Source organism: Coccinella septempunctata, chromosome 2, assembly GCF_907165205.1.
Source record: "Coccinella septempunctata chromosome 2, icCocSept1.1, whole genome shotgun sequence".
NCBI classification, from domain to species: Eukaryota; Metazoa; Arthropoda; class Insecta; order Coleoptera; family Coccinellidae; genus Coccinella; species Coccinella septempunctata.
In genome coordinates, this window is record NC_058190.1 from 31,109,798 (window position 1) to 31,124,280 (window position 14,483).

The window sequence follows — 14,483 nt, forward strand, 5'->3', positions numbered from 1 at the left end:
TCGCATAACTTTAGTCGCTTCGTTTCCTATCTTTCTACTGTATAATCTTTGGTTGAACGTTTGTTACCCAATTAAATTGGTGAAACTAGCGAACACCGAATTGAAATTTTGGTTACCTACTGTGTTGTCCTGAAAATTCAGATGTGACCAGGTTTATTTAGTATTAAAATCACATCTGAAAATACGAGAAACACCTTGATACTCTTTCAGCTTTTTTCGAATACCTTATCGATTTTGAGGAGTTTTGATATACAGAGAGGTTTTTTTTTTTGGTTGAAACTTATTCAACAATTTTTTCCAGGCCGGACCTGAAATGAAAATCACTTACTATGTCAGTTTAAACTAGTTGTTGTGAAGAATAAACTCACAAAATATCATCGAAATATACAGGGTTAGAACTAATTAGAGGGGGACTCCAGTGATATCGAAAACCGTTAGAAATACAGGGTAGCTTAAATTACGAAAAAGTTGCGTTATTCAAGGATGAGTGGGTGTAAACAGTTCCCAAATATCTCTGATGGTTCCTGAGATATCTCGAAAACACTGAAAATCAAGATCATCATTTTTTCTTCATAACTCATTTGTTTTTTGGGATAACTACACGAAATTAGGTGTGTAGTCATCAATCCTATATAGCGATCATACTGGTGTACTACTTTTTTGTAATTTTAGCCACCCTTTATTTTTAACGGTTTTCGATATTCCTATAGTCAGCCTCTAAATAGTTCTAACCCTGTATACGGTGGTCAAAAGTTATGGGAAATTGACAAAATCAGTTAAATACTCCGCATCTTGATCATAAAGAAAGATTGACCCTTTAAATATAGGTTTTTCGAATATGTTCTCTATCTACCATTGCTTTCGCCCATTCACCAATGAATCTCCTTGTATATATACATACTTCGATATGCCCAACAGAAAATGTTTTAGTGTTCCCCTTAACAATGAACCTGATGATACTATTTCTAGGTCTCGTTAAAACTGTTTCCACAATTGATAATAATCAATTAATTATGACCAATCAATTAGTTCAATAACAGTAACGTCGAATGAAGTTTCCTTCATCATTAGATTTTATATGAATTTATCAGAGCGTTCTTCCATAATGAAGGCCTTACATACATTTTCGTTGATACTGGCAATCAGATATATACCGAGCCCTGTTCGATACTCTGATACTCAATTAACTGCCCTAATTAGATTGGAGAAGTCTCCACTAGCCATTAGGTGCAGCATTTCAAAATCGAATGGAAGTTGGAGAAACTTGAAAATAGAATAAGGTTCGAACTCTGCGTTGATAACTCCTTTTGCCACTATGATTCTGTCATTCTGAGTAGGAGTAGCTGAGTGAACGATATAAATTCATTAAATGATCAATCAATCCTTCAGGGTAGAATGCATCCTTAATGAAGGCTCGAAATTTGTTGTAATAGTGGGGGGGGGAAGGGGGTCTTATTCCAGTTTGTTTGGACTCAATTTTAATGTGCCTACATGTTTCGGCCCATGGCCATCATCAGAACACAATAGTGAGTCCTAATTCATATTAAAAACAGTTCTTCATAAAAGCCATCCTGTGGGATGGTTAACATTCACATTCACATTGACATGTAGGCACATTAAAATTGAGTCCAAACAAACTGAAATAATCCCCCCGTGATTATATCCAGTAGGATGAATTTCAGAGAATCTTTGTTGTAATAGTGTCTAATGAAGAACCACCAAAAATGAGGAAATTAGTACTGAAATTCGTAGCGCTTTTAGGCTCCAAAAAAATTATACACAGGTACTAATATATAGAATTTTGATCTTCCTATCATTGTTGAATAACACCGTAGAGGAAGTGGCCCCAATATGAGCCATATGAGCCACCCTTTTGTTTTTTTTTACTAAATCTTTGGATCTTACGAATAAATATCCAATGAATGACACACTGCAAGCTCAGAGGTTAACCTATGGTATATACAAAAGAGATTATCAAAAAAAATAAATTTAGGTGGGATTTGTGTAAAAAATTGAACAATGTACATATGTATATCTGGATCAGACTGCGTGTAATATGGGCCCCCTAGTAAATAATTGATAGGTAACAGTTTGAAATAGGCATGCTGCATCACGGTCATCAGGAACAAATTTTCCAATTTCGTCGATATCCATATCCTCATCGTCTGGGACAAAGTCCTGACTTCCATCCTCAGATTCGCTGACCTCATTGTTTTTTTTTCATGCTTTTTTTGTTTGTTTTCTTCTTAGCTCTTGATTCTGAAAAGACTGTTTTCTTAGGCGTGCTAATGCTGGATTTCTCTAACTCTTCGGAATATAAATCCTGTCCCCAGGTGTGTTAGGGGGGGCTCAGCTAACATCCACTAAAAGTGGAAAATGTAACAAAAACATTTATTTCTTATAACTATAAAGAATTATGAAGAACAAATAAAAAAAAAAATTTTTAATTATGCCAGAATTGACAAGTTTTTAGTTATTAAATAAAATAAAAACCTTGATCTCTCGTAAATATAAATCTACAGAAAAGAAAAAACGAATATTAAAAAGTTTACTAGTTTTTAGTTATTAAATAGAAGCTCCAAGCGCCTTGGGCCAGCATTAGCAAATCTGGTCACAACCATTTTTTCATCAATGACTCTCTAGTAATTTATGTGCATTAAAGCTAATCCATTCGAGGAGTTTTCCGCCATAGTGCTTCTGAAGGTCTTAAGTCTCCTAGAGGAAGAAAAACTGCGCTCTGTTTCTTCAGCTATTTTTACGGAAAGTACACAAAATATTTGAAAAAATATGTACAAATTGGGATAAAAATGTTTTTTTCCATCTTTTTGATTCACTGGAAAGAAGACCCTTGTCACTGTCTGGTTCATCAATATCAGATATTTTTTGCTGTATTTCACTGTCGGAAAGATTATTTAACGTTGCTGGGATAATGCACTGCAGCGAAAAAACTTTTTTGATAAGTGAGGAATATTTGGATGCCAATTCATTCACCCCGATGGCTCTAGAGAATTTTCCACGACCCACCCCGAAAGAAGGACCAGATGACAGCACGAACAAAATTCTTGCGAATTACCTTGACATTCAATAGATGGCTGTACTTGTAGCTTCGTATAATAATGTTATTGGCCTTTTTCTTATTTTAATTGAACAATACTTGAAAATTCTATGTGCTGAATGATCACATGAGGGACCTATTGCAAAAGCATTGGGGGGGGGGGGCTAGAGCCCCAATAGCCCCTCCCCTGGGTACGCGCCTGGTTTTGATCATCAGATGCATCATCGTATGAAATACATATTTTCTATTTCAGATTCACTCTGCGGGAAACTTGCACCACTGGTTATGTCTCCAGACCATAGTATGGGTCAAGTCTCCCTTTTAGTCTATTTAACAGATGTTTTTTTGAAACTTTTACAACTTTTATTGAAAAGGCTCATCGTTTGTAAACCAATAATAATCAAGGAAGGCAATGAACTAAAATTATTTAATTTCTTACTTCCTAAGAACAAAATCAAGTTCAACCCTCGCACGAACTGTTCTGATGGCGCCCAAAATGGAGCCGCCACTAGTTGTGCCTTGTTACGAGTATGTCGCAAGCTATTTCCGATACCGGTAGCGCGAAATTTGAATTGGAATATTTGAGGTGGTTCACGTCTCCTACTTGAGCAAGTCTCCGGGACTCCCCTACATTTTCAACTCTGAATTTTTAAGGGGCTTCTTCTAAAGGCTACTCCCTAAATGGCTATTTAAAAATACCTTCTCCTCTTCACAAGCTTAGAACGGGTAGTTTTCTTTTTTCAAGAACAGTTATCTCAAATCAATGGAAATTGTTGGGGAATAGATAGATAGATAGATAGATAAATCTTCTTTATTTCAAGTTTTATATAAAACATTACATAAAAGATGAAATGACGTCAAAAATCAGTACTTACAATTTAGTACAAATTGTCAGAACCGAAATAATCTTCAAGACTATAAGGTTCCAGTTCTATCAAAATTCTCTTAATTAAATTCTTAAACTTAAATACACCTTCGACACACTTAATGTGATGCGGCAATTTATTAAAAACTCGGATACACATATAGTATAGTCCCTTCTCAACCTATGATATGGATAGAAAAGATCTCTGTTTCTCGTGGAATAGCTATGATTGACATCGTTTTGGAACTTATTTTATTCTTGAATACAAACAAAAGACATTCATAAATGTACAAGGCATATACAGTCATTATATTCATAAGATTGAATTTGCCTCTACAAGAGTCCCTGAACTTCATTTTGCACATGGTTCTCATTACTCTTTTTTGCACAACAAATACTGATTCCACACTTGCATTGCTACCACAAAAAATAATACCAAATATATGAGAACAGATTCAAAATTGGCATGGTATAAAATTTTTAATGTATTAACATTCAGGTATTGAGCTATTGAGAATATTTCCTGAAGTACCATTAGAAACAAATATATTCAGAATTCTGAAAATCCAGGACCGGCTCCGCAGATTCTAGATGAATCTTGTTTTCAGTGGTAATTGGGGAGGAAAAGTGCTAAAACAATTTTGGCTATCGCTATTGTAGGATGTTCAATTGAATAATTTATTTTTCGCTTAGTATGAAAGTGATGATTTTCCTATTGAATTTAGTATAAGGAGCTGGAGTAAGTGTCACTTCTACAAATTTACAAATTATACAGCATTTTTATGATTTCGTGAGGTGTCCAGGACCACACATGTTATATGCTACTATTTGAAAGGAATTGATATGATGTAGCAGGTTGAAAGTGCCACAAAATTGAGGGTAATTGAAAATCAATTCACGAGTTTTAGCGTTTTCATATTAAGTTATGGGCTGGAGGAATATTAGTCTTTTCCAGACTTATGCCCAACCCTATATAGCATCTAAATTATTATAAGTAAATTATGAAAAGCTTAAATTTGATTGAAGATGTCCTGTTCAACTGCAATTCTGTACTATCAAACACAAACAGACGGATGAGGAAACATAAATATTTGACAAATTCCGGAAACAACGTTTCGACCAATAACACATACCTACTTCGATATCAGTATTTCAGCTACATCTTGCTTAATTACATTTGTATAACATGGTCCCACCGTGTTCGATGAATTGTGATAACATTTATGTTTGCTTGCGAAAACTCTTCTCTGGGGAAATTCATACCCGATGTTCGTATTTGTACTCGTCACGTGACTTATTTACTGAACGAATGGGACTTGTTCATTATTTCGTTGGGAAATGGGTTTTGTACTTTACCGCGAAACATTGGTAGATAGTGTAGTACGAAATATGCTGCTTGTTGAAATTTGTCTTCTTGGATTTGCATTCCATATTGGCGTTGATGTTTTCGAAGATATGGTAAAAAAGTGCTTTAGCTATAGTGAATCCGGGGGACGTTTAGTAGGCTATTTTGATCGTGAAAGAGTAGCTGCATTTTCAGTCACGTCATGATTCTTCACGACTGTATCTTTAAGCATGTCTATCAATTTATGACTCTATTCAATAATCAATGTGAAACAGATTAAAAAAGTTAAGTCATTGAAAAAGGAGATTTGCCCTTTATATAGGGGGATGCGTTTAAAACAGGCCGTCAACCGTCAATAAAGTAAAAAATAAGACTAAGTCAGTCATACTCGAAATTATCTAATCAAGATGATATATCAATCTCTTCATATACAGGAAAAATTTTTCTCTTTTCAATAGAAATTGAAAATAATTCTTTTCCAGTTTTCTTATATATTTCTTTTTATTCATTGTTCGTAATGTTCTCTTTTGTATCGAACACATTTCTTCTGAATCATTTCATTGGTAATAATAATAAAACATGAGAAAATTTGTAAGGTAGATGGTATATAGTCCGATTCCTGACATTTATTTTATTATTATTTATTTTGATTGTTGACTACTAGCTCAAATATATATACATACAATAAATGTCAACCTGGATTAAAATATTGCAAAAATAATCTGAAAGATTTAGCGTTCAAATATTTTTTGTATAACCTAACAGTAAAAAGTGAATGCATTCTGCTTGCAAACATAAAAAGTTCATTCGAATCCCAAGGAATTTTGTGATATGTATTAATTACAGAATTGTCTTTGGTCGTATTTATGAACTCTCTAGGTGCTAAAGATAAGAAAGTATGAATTCAGTGTCTTGCAGCTTGTAGCCATTATGGAGACCTATTGAAAAAATTCCCTAATGGCCCCAAAACGCCTACATTATGTTCATGGGAGTCAGCATTTTCATCCTTGGTGATTTTTACTTATTATACTTTTTCATTACCGGTTTTACAAAATTACTAACTACCATTTTTTGTCCAAGAAACATTCCAGTATGAAATAATATCGAGAGCGTAGAAAATTTGTTTCTCGTCCACCTAAATAAATAATACATTTTACGTATTTATTTTCGAACGGAAAGTCAACTATTTCTGAAGACAAATACTTTTTGGCCGTATTTACTTTTCGTCCTTAAACACTTTTCGTCTGCTCTGTTCCTGTCATAGTTACAGATGCGAGAGTGGCGATTTAATCAATTTCGAGAGCCAGGATTTGATCAAAACATAAGTGGCTGTGACAACAACTGTCATTTTGCACTTGTCAAACGGATTCTTTATGAACTCCGCTACAATTTACGAGGGAATTAAGATCGTGGTTTGAATATTAGTACCTACCTATTCATTATAATCAAGAATGGATAGTGATAGCGATATGGATTTGGGTAACATTCTTCCTAAGATGAGGGAATTGTCATCTACGGTGGATTTACAGTAATATGCATCTTAGCAAAAACCCTCTATATTCTCGGCTATCAATTTACAGGATTGACTATATATATAATAGACAGTTTTTCGTTCTTGGTACATAATTTCTACTATTTCAAAGCCATATACAAGGATGTATTGATATCTAGTTAGCCTAGACCAGTTACATGCATAAAAAAAATATTGCTTTACCACAGCAACGAAAAATAACTCATTAGAAGTGTCAGGGTGAAGTTTGAGGTCAAAAAAGTAAACCAGAGTTACGCAATAAATTCGAAGGAATATGTCCACCGAAATTGTGAAAATCGAAATATTGGAGTATCGAGCCATAATCAACTACCTGTATTTAAAAAGGTTAAGAGGTAAGCAGATTTACGAAGATATGCTTAATACCCTTGGTGATCAATGTCTCTCGTATGCGACCGTGAAAAATTGGACTGCAAGCTTCATTGAAGATGATGACCGATCGGGAAGACCAGTTTCTGTGTCAGTCCCCGAAAATATCGATGCAGTTTATGACATGATTTTATCAGACCGTCGAATTGGACTGAAACGGATATCTGAAGCACTGAATATTTCATACGAACGCTTTCATCATATAGTTCACGTCAATTTGGATATGAGAAAATTGCTGCAAAATGGATCCCCAAATGTTTGAATGTTGACAGAAAGCGTGCAAGGGTAGAAGCATCGCTTCGGTTTGTGCTCGATTTGAAAACGATGTAGACTTCTTAAACCGAATTGTTACTATGCATGAGATTTGGGTACATCTCTACGATCCAGAAACAAAGCAACAATTGATGAAATGGCGACACTCTGGTTTCCAAGTTTCGTGTCCAATAATGTGCCGGAAATGTTCTTGCTTCAGTTTTTTGGGGTTGCCATGGAGTAATTACGCAGGCCAACACACATTTTGGTGCCTGCGATTTTTTAACTGTTCCTGAGTAATTTTTGGATGCAGAATGTAAAAAAGTTCTCAGATTTTCTCTATCAGATCTAGTTTTTGAGATTTTTCAAAAAAATTGTGTATATAATTTACGTTATAACTGTTATAATATATAATATTACTATTGACAGTTAAAAAAAACAAAGACACATGGATTTAAGTATTTATTGCAAAAACTTAATTCACATAATTACATTAGTCACTAATCACATAAAAAAAAATTTTTATACGATTTTCTAGAATGGAGTTTACTAGGGCAGTCTCGCTGAAGGCTCCAGCAGTAGTCCGCCATCATGTGGCTATCCCATCGTCCTTGATAACGATCTTCCATAGTTTTAATATCCTGATGGAATCTTTTCCCCTGTTCTTCACTACAATCACCTAAGTTTTCTGCAAAACGATCTAGGTGGCTGTGGAGGTAGTGAACTTTTATACTCATGTTACAGCCGAGAATATTAAAATTTGAAAGCATAGTTTCCACTAATTCTACGTAATTCTCTGCTTTATGATTGCCAAGAAAATTTTGTACTACTTGAACAAATGAACCCCAAGCGTTAGATTCAGTCTCGTTCATTGATGTGGTGAATTGTGGATCTTTAACAAGTTGCCTTATTTGAGGACCATCAAATATACCAGTTTTTAGTTTTTCCGTGCTAATGCCAGGAAATTTACGTGACAAATACCCAAAACAATTTCCATCTCGATTTAAAGCCTTCACAAATTGCTTCATTAGGCCTAGCTTGATATGCAAGGGCGGAATTAAGATTTTTTCTCTTGAAACCAAAGGTCCGTTGATCACGTTTTGTATTCCTTGAATCATGACATCTCTTGAAGGCCAATTTTTGTTAACCCAGTGCTCATTTTTAGCTCTGCTGTCCCAAAGGCACAAAAAACAAGGATATTTTGTATAACCACTCTGCTGTCCAAGGAGGAAGTTAATCATTTTTAAATCAACACAAATTGACCACTGATGTTCTTCGTATTTAATTTTTCTCAAAACTAATGCTATTGTTTCATATTTTTCCTTCATGCTAGTAGAATGACCAATAGGAATTGAGCCATCTTTGTTACCGTTATGTAAAAGAACACATTTGTTGTCCTTTATCAGAAAAAAATATACCATTTAACCTGTAATCTGTAACGTGTATCTCAGAAACTAGAGCTGATAGAAAAAATCTGGTGGCATTTTTGGAATCAGCACATTAAAAACATCTAAAATCAGATGTTAGATTTCCGGCACCAAATTTTTTTTCTTCATTTTGTTGGCCTGTGTTATGGTTGAGTTTTTGGATAAGGGTAGAACAATAACCGGAGAATTCTATTCGATATTACTAACCACTCTACAGGAAAAAATTAAAGAAAAAAGACGCGGAAGGCTATCCAAAGGTATTTTGTTTTTGCAGGACAACGACCCTGCACACAAATCTCATGTTGGCATCCAAAAAATTCGTGATTTAGGGTTTGAATTACTAGAACACCCCCCTTTTCCACTAGATTTGGCTCCCTCTGACTATCATCTCTTTTCTCAACTGAAAAAAAGTTTAAAAGGTCGTAAAATTTTCTTCCAACGAAGAGGTAATAAAAGCTATGGAGGTCTGGTTTGCAGAGAGAAGAAATTTTTTTTTTGAAAGGTCTGGAGACGTCGTAGGTTTGCTGTAATAAATGTAGCCAATTAAGAGGAGAATATGTTGAGTAACAAAATATTTTGACATTAGCATTTTGTTTGGTTTTATAGGCGGAGAATTTTTCAATATATCCTCGTAATATTTCAAATTGATCCTCCATTAGATGCGCTGCGTAGTGGTTACCAATGAACGTGACGATCTGCAAATTGATATTTCATCTATTATTATTAATCCCCTCCATTCAATGTAACAATGACCTTTATAATTCATTGTCAACTCATTGCAATTTTCGCAATCCATTTCCTTCGAGAGAAATACTTGATGAGATATTGGACGATCGACCCTCCTTTGTCCTCCGGAAAGCTACCGAAAAACACAATAGTTTCCGCTGTCTAATGTGCAGCGTTTCCCCTGCTAGAACTCATCGGAAAATGCAATAGAGCGTCTACTACCCAAGATTTTCCACTTTCTCGATCGTCGACCTCCCCGTGCGAGGATCTGAAACCTTATTCAGTCGCTTTTTCCATAGTTATCAAAAACTGATAGTAAGTCTGACAACCTACCGCAAAATCACGTTTTTCCGCGCGACGCGTGCGCGGCCTACCCTATATAGAAGGGAAATTCCTTCGCAGTTCTCAGTTCTTTCGGAAAATCGTACTCGGTGATGAGGGATACGATGAAGATGGTCCGCCGAGTTTGAAACGCGCTGCACCATGTGAACTATTCACGACAAGAACCTGGGTGATGAAAAACTTTTTGGCATTTATGTGAAATGAAACTGGGATATTGTTTTGGTTTATTTTCTGACTGAGTTGGGTTGAGAGATGTTTTTGAAAATTTTTGTTTAGTTGAGAGTGGACGTAAAGTGTCGAAAACGAAGTTCTACACAATTCACGAAGTCGAGAAATTGACCTTGGAAAATGCCCCTAAGAAATTCATTGTTCTTCACACTGGGTAATGTGCTTGTATATCAATATATTATGTGTTTGTCTTCTATTGAAATGAAATCCAATTGATTCATGAATTTATTTTGAACAAAAATATACTGAAACAGTCATTGAGAATACTTTTCTCAGAAAATAATGTTTGACTGCACAATATTTTGAATGTTTTCTATCTAAATTTTTTTCAGTTTTTCCAGGATTTGTCAGGGAACATATTTTCCTTTTGATTACCGTATTTGCTATAGCAATAAAATCATTAGGTATTATATGATCGGTCATAAAATAATAATACGCCTAGAACTAAAGAAGATTGAGGTGGATCATCAATTCAGTTCCACGATTGTTATCAAATTATTATGATGGACTGGGCACAAATATTGCGATTTTTCCTTGCTTAACGCTGAAATTTTTTTCAATTAATTGTCAATATACTGAACGTCTCAAATGATATAAATTTTGGTATGATCCCGATTTGTTCGATTTTTTCGTTTTTTAAAATATAGCAGAGATAAAATAAAATGGAAAATATACGATAGCCTTTTCAGAAAATGTGATCATAATCAAGGAATTTTGGATCCCTAATACAGTAGGGTATATTATTGTTAAAAGCTTTCTTGTAGTGTCAATTCAATAATAATGAGGTTCTTTTATTTTTTCCACTGAAATGATCAAAACGATTTAAAAAAGGGGTTTACCTTCGACTAATGGAGTGTAGAAAGTAAAACGACACTGAAAGGTCTAGAGGTTAAAGCTCCAGGAAATCGTCCGGTGGCAGAATCCCATAATATGGATGCTTTAGATGTAAAAGTGAGGTCGTGTTGAGCTATTCGAGATATCTGAAGCTGGACTATATACTATTGAGATTCAGCAGTTCGGCGTGTTCTTCTGACAGATTTCACAAATAATGGCATAACAGAGGTCAGGTCCAAAGAATTTTGCCCATGAAAGTATCTGTAGACTTTCTCAGCCATTAATTTTGGCAACGGATAAACAGCACAAATGCGTTTTTGATTGATTGAAGCTCAATATTATACTGAGAACCCATTTGGTTGTGATGTGGACATCTCTGCCATGTCTTGTATTTTGATGTTTCACCAACCAATGAAACGCATCAAAAACAATTAAACACTGGAATGAAACATCGCGTCTACTCCTGTATCAAATACGGAGTATTGTTGAAGAACATACACAAACCTTCGAAAATGATGAATTTTGAAAAATGATAGATAAAAACACACATGAAGACATGAAGTAGAGATTCGAGACAAAAGATCGGCTGAAACGTTTAATGCATGGTGAAATCCCCTCTTCAGAGCATTCTAAATTAATGGCTCAATCAGGAAACTTTTAGTAGGATAGTTTCTGTTCAAATAATTCGGAAAAGCTGGCATTGCTTCAATTTGACATCAAGAAGAACCGCCAGGCGCCTGCGATTGAGTAGGGAGCAGCGGCGTGCAAGATATCGTTGGGCTCTCGAATATGAGAGCTGGAACACACATAGATGAAGATAAAGCCTGTTGACGATTGGGTGTTAATTTCGTCTGCACGAGTCTGATGCGCAATCCACGCCATTAACAAGTTGACTGCCAAATTTCTTCCTTAAAAACGCTTCTCGGGCGCGACGGTAGGACAATTGTTCGCTTTTTCTGTCCTGCGTGCGAAGAAAAGCTAATGTACTGATACAATAAAAAGAAGTACTTTTTATGATGTTCAACATCTTTTAGTACCTACTGTATTGGAGACGACGAGCCCCACAAATTTAAATTAAAACACACAACGAATTTACACGACATGGGTCCTGCAATACAATGTTACTAGAATTGGAACCTTATTCTATATCAGAGTTTATATCTTAATTTATGTATTGTGACACTGTTTCATTTTATATAGCCTATGTATTTGCCGTTGGTAAAGTGATTTGAAATAAAGAGATTTGTTTTTGTTGTTGTTAGTTTCTCAAAAACGAGATAACTCGTGGTTGGCACCGTGGTATACAGATTACCTACCGACCACGAGTCAACTCGAGCTTGGCAGTGAACGTGCTAAGAGGAGTTTATACCACGGGACTTTCTCGCCAAGTGTATAAGGCGTGAAGGGGGAAAGACTACCGCAGAATGTGGGGTGGTTCCGGAACACTTGAACGATAAGTAAAAGTTACGGATATTACAGAAGTTTCCACTCGTAGAAAAGATAGCAGCACTTAACGAACGTCTTTTTTCAATTTCACCAGAATACGAATTGTAGACAATGGCGAGACTTTTCGAGAAATTTCTTCAGGTGGAAATTCATAGAACAGATAATTGCAACTCGGAAAGTTAATAACATGAATGAATATTTGTTCTTCAATGAAAAAAATTTCTAGAGGAGGCACCCTGACAAAACCTCGATTTCAAGGTGTTTGTGTCTGTAACTTTTTCAAGCCTGCAGACTATCAGGTACAATCTTTATGGGGTTTATTTTTCTACTATGTTGTCGCTCTAAAGCAATCTTGCTTAGGTACTGATGGCATTTCATGCATTAGAACCGTATGTATCTAACTTCATCATTCATAGATAGTTATGAGTATAAACTTATTAGCCAGCTGAACTTAGTTTTATATTCTAAGACCTTCTCTAGTTCATTAAATTGTTGATTTACGTAAACGTCAACGCGGGTCGTAGATCATTCGATTGGCGTTATGAGATGGTTTTAGTTTTAAAAATTTCATAATTAGGTGTTGTAAGGTTATTTAACGACCTTTAGTTTTCAGTTCAAATATTCAAAACAATTGCTTAGAAAATCCTAAGTTTTATTCCCTTCAAATTGAGCCTAAGTTTTTTAAATCAGTTAACACATACAGAAGAATTGGCTGCATGGAGAATATAGTATAGGATATACTGATGTAGGGTTTCTGAAATACTCCAATCCCCAGTTTTAATGAATCATCCAACACGATGAACAATCATCGTAAAGCTTATTATTCAAATAGCCCGAATAGCTAGAAACTTGTGTTTTTTCAGAATTTGGCTTGTGTTCGTTGAGAAATATTATTTCACGGCATCATTCTTGTCAGTCTACTCTTGTATTAACTCCACCCTTTTTCTTTACACTCGGGACAGCATGTTCCCCTCGAGGTTTATCATCATCCGTTTAGATTTTTGAAATCGCTAATGAGCCTTTTGAGACGGATGAGAAAACAAGTTCAATTATGTGTATCCTGGTCTTGTGTGCTTATTTTCAACAGTGTAACAGAATGTTTCTTTGAAAATGAAAAGTTTTCAGATTCATCCCAAAAATTGATTATATTAAAGGTTTAATTATTTTTATATCACTAGAATCACTCATTTTTGAAGTGACAAACATTTTTTGCTCCTAAGTGAAAAGCCACGACAAAAACATGAAATTCAGAGAAACATTTATCCCCATATGTAAGAAGCGAATTTCTTTTTGACAGGGAGTAAGAATGAATGCCATATTAGGTGGTTTGTATTTTTCCATTATGTTTTCCATTTTGTATCTTTTGTGACATAATCCATTCCGATTGGTTCTACTATTTGACAGAATGGAAGGATAAGATTAGTTTAAATAATTCACAAAAGCATTCGATAACCAATGCAATGCAATAAAGGGCAACGAAGAATCTTTACATGGACATGTATTTAGTCATTTTCAGTTTCAAATAAAAATCCTCTCCCTGTGTGCAATACTCTGAAATCTATATCACACCATTAAAAAACGTAAACATATTTTCAATCCATAAAAATAATAAAAAAATTGGTTCGAATTCAACTTTTTACATTGGAATGAGCACTGTCGTAAACGACATACCGTTTATGTTTTTCCAAATATCTCATATAAGTATGCCATCTCTGGATTCATTCGAGCCATGATTTATAGAATGAGTGCTAAAAGCCATTTCCTGACATTCTAGCGCTATCGGATATCCTTTCGCTTTTCAGCGAATGGACGATTTCTGAAAGGTTGTCGTTTAGCTTAACCTTTGTAGATTTGCCGGATTGAGGTTCTCAGGGGACACTTTTCCACATATCTCTGGATAAGGTACTAGTTGGAAACTTCATCCTTCGTTCATTCTTTCTAGAATGGGCTAACTCTCGAGGGTTATTGTTGTGGTGCTTATATTTTCGTCTTAGGAGATAACAAATTGTCAAGTTGGTATTACATTTTTATCTAACAATTAAGAT

General features: G+C 35.1%; 1 protein-coding gene across 2 annotated transcripts in view; it reads left to right on the plus strand.

Annotated features, from left to right (window-relative positions):
- Positions 1–10,046: 10,046 nt before the first annotated feature.
- LOC123306880 overlaps positions 10,047–14,483 on the plus strand; it is a 306,081-nt gene continuing 301,644 nt past the window's right edge. Inside the window, exon 1 of one of the 2 annotated variants that reach the window (XM_044889060.1) lies at positions 10,047–10,312. The gene's annotated coding sequence lies outside the window, so the exon portion shown is untranslated. The remainder of the gene's footprint in view (positions 10,313–14,483) is intronic. The other variant, XM_044889061.1, reaches the window with a different exon arrangement.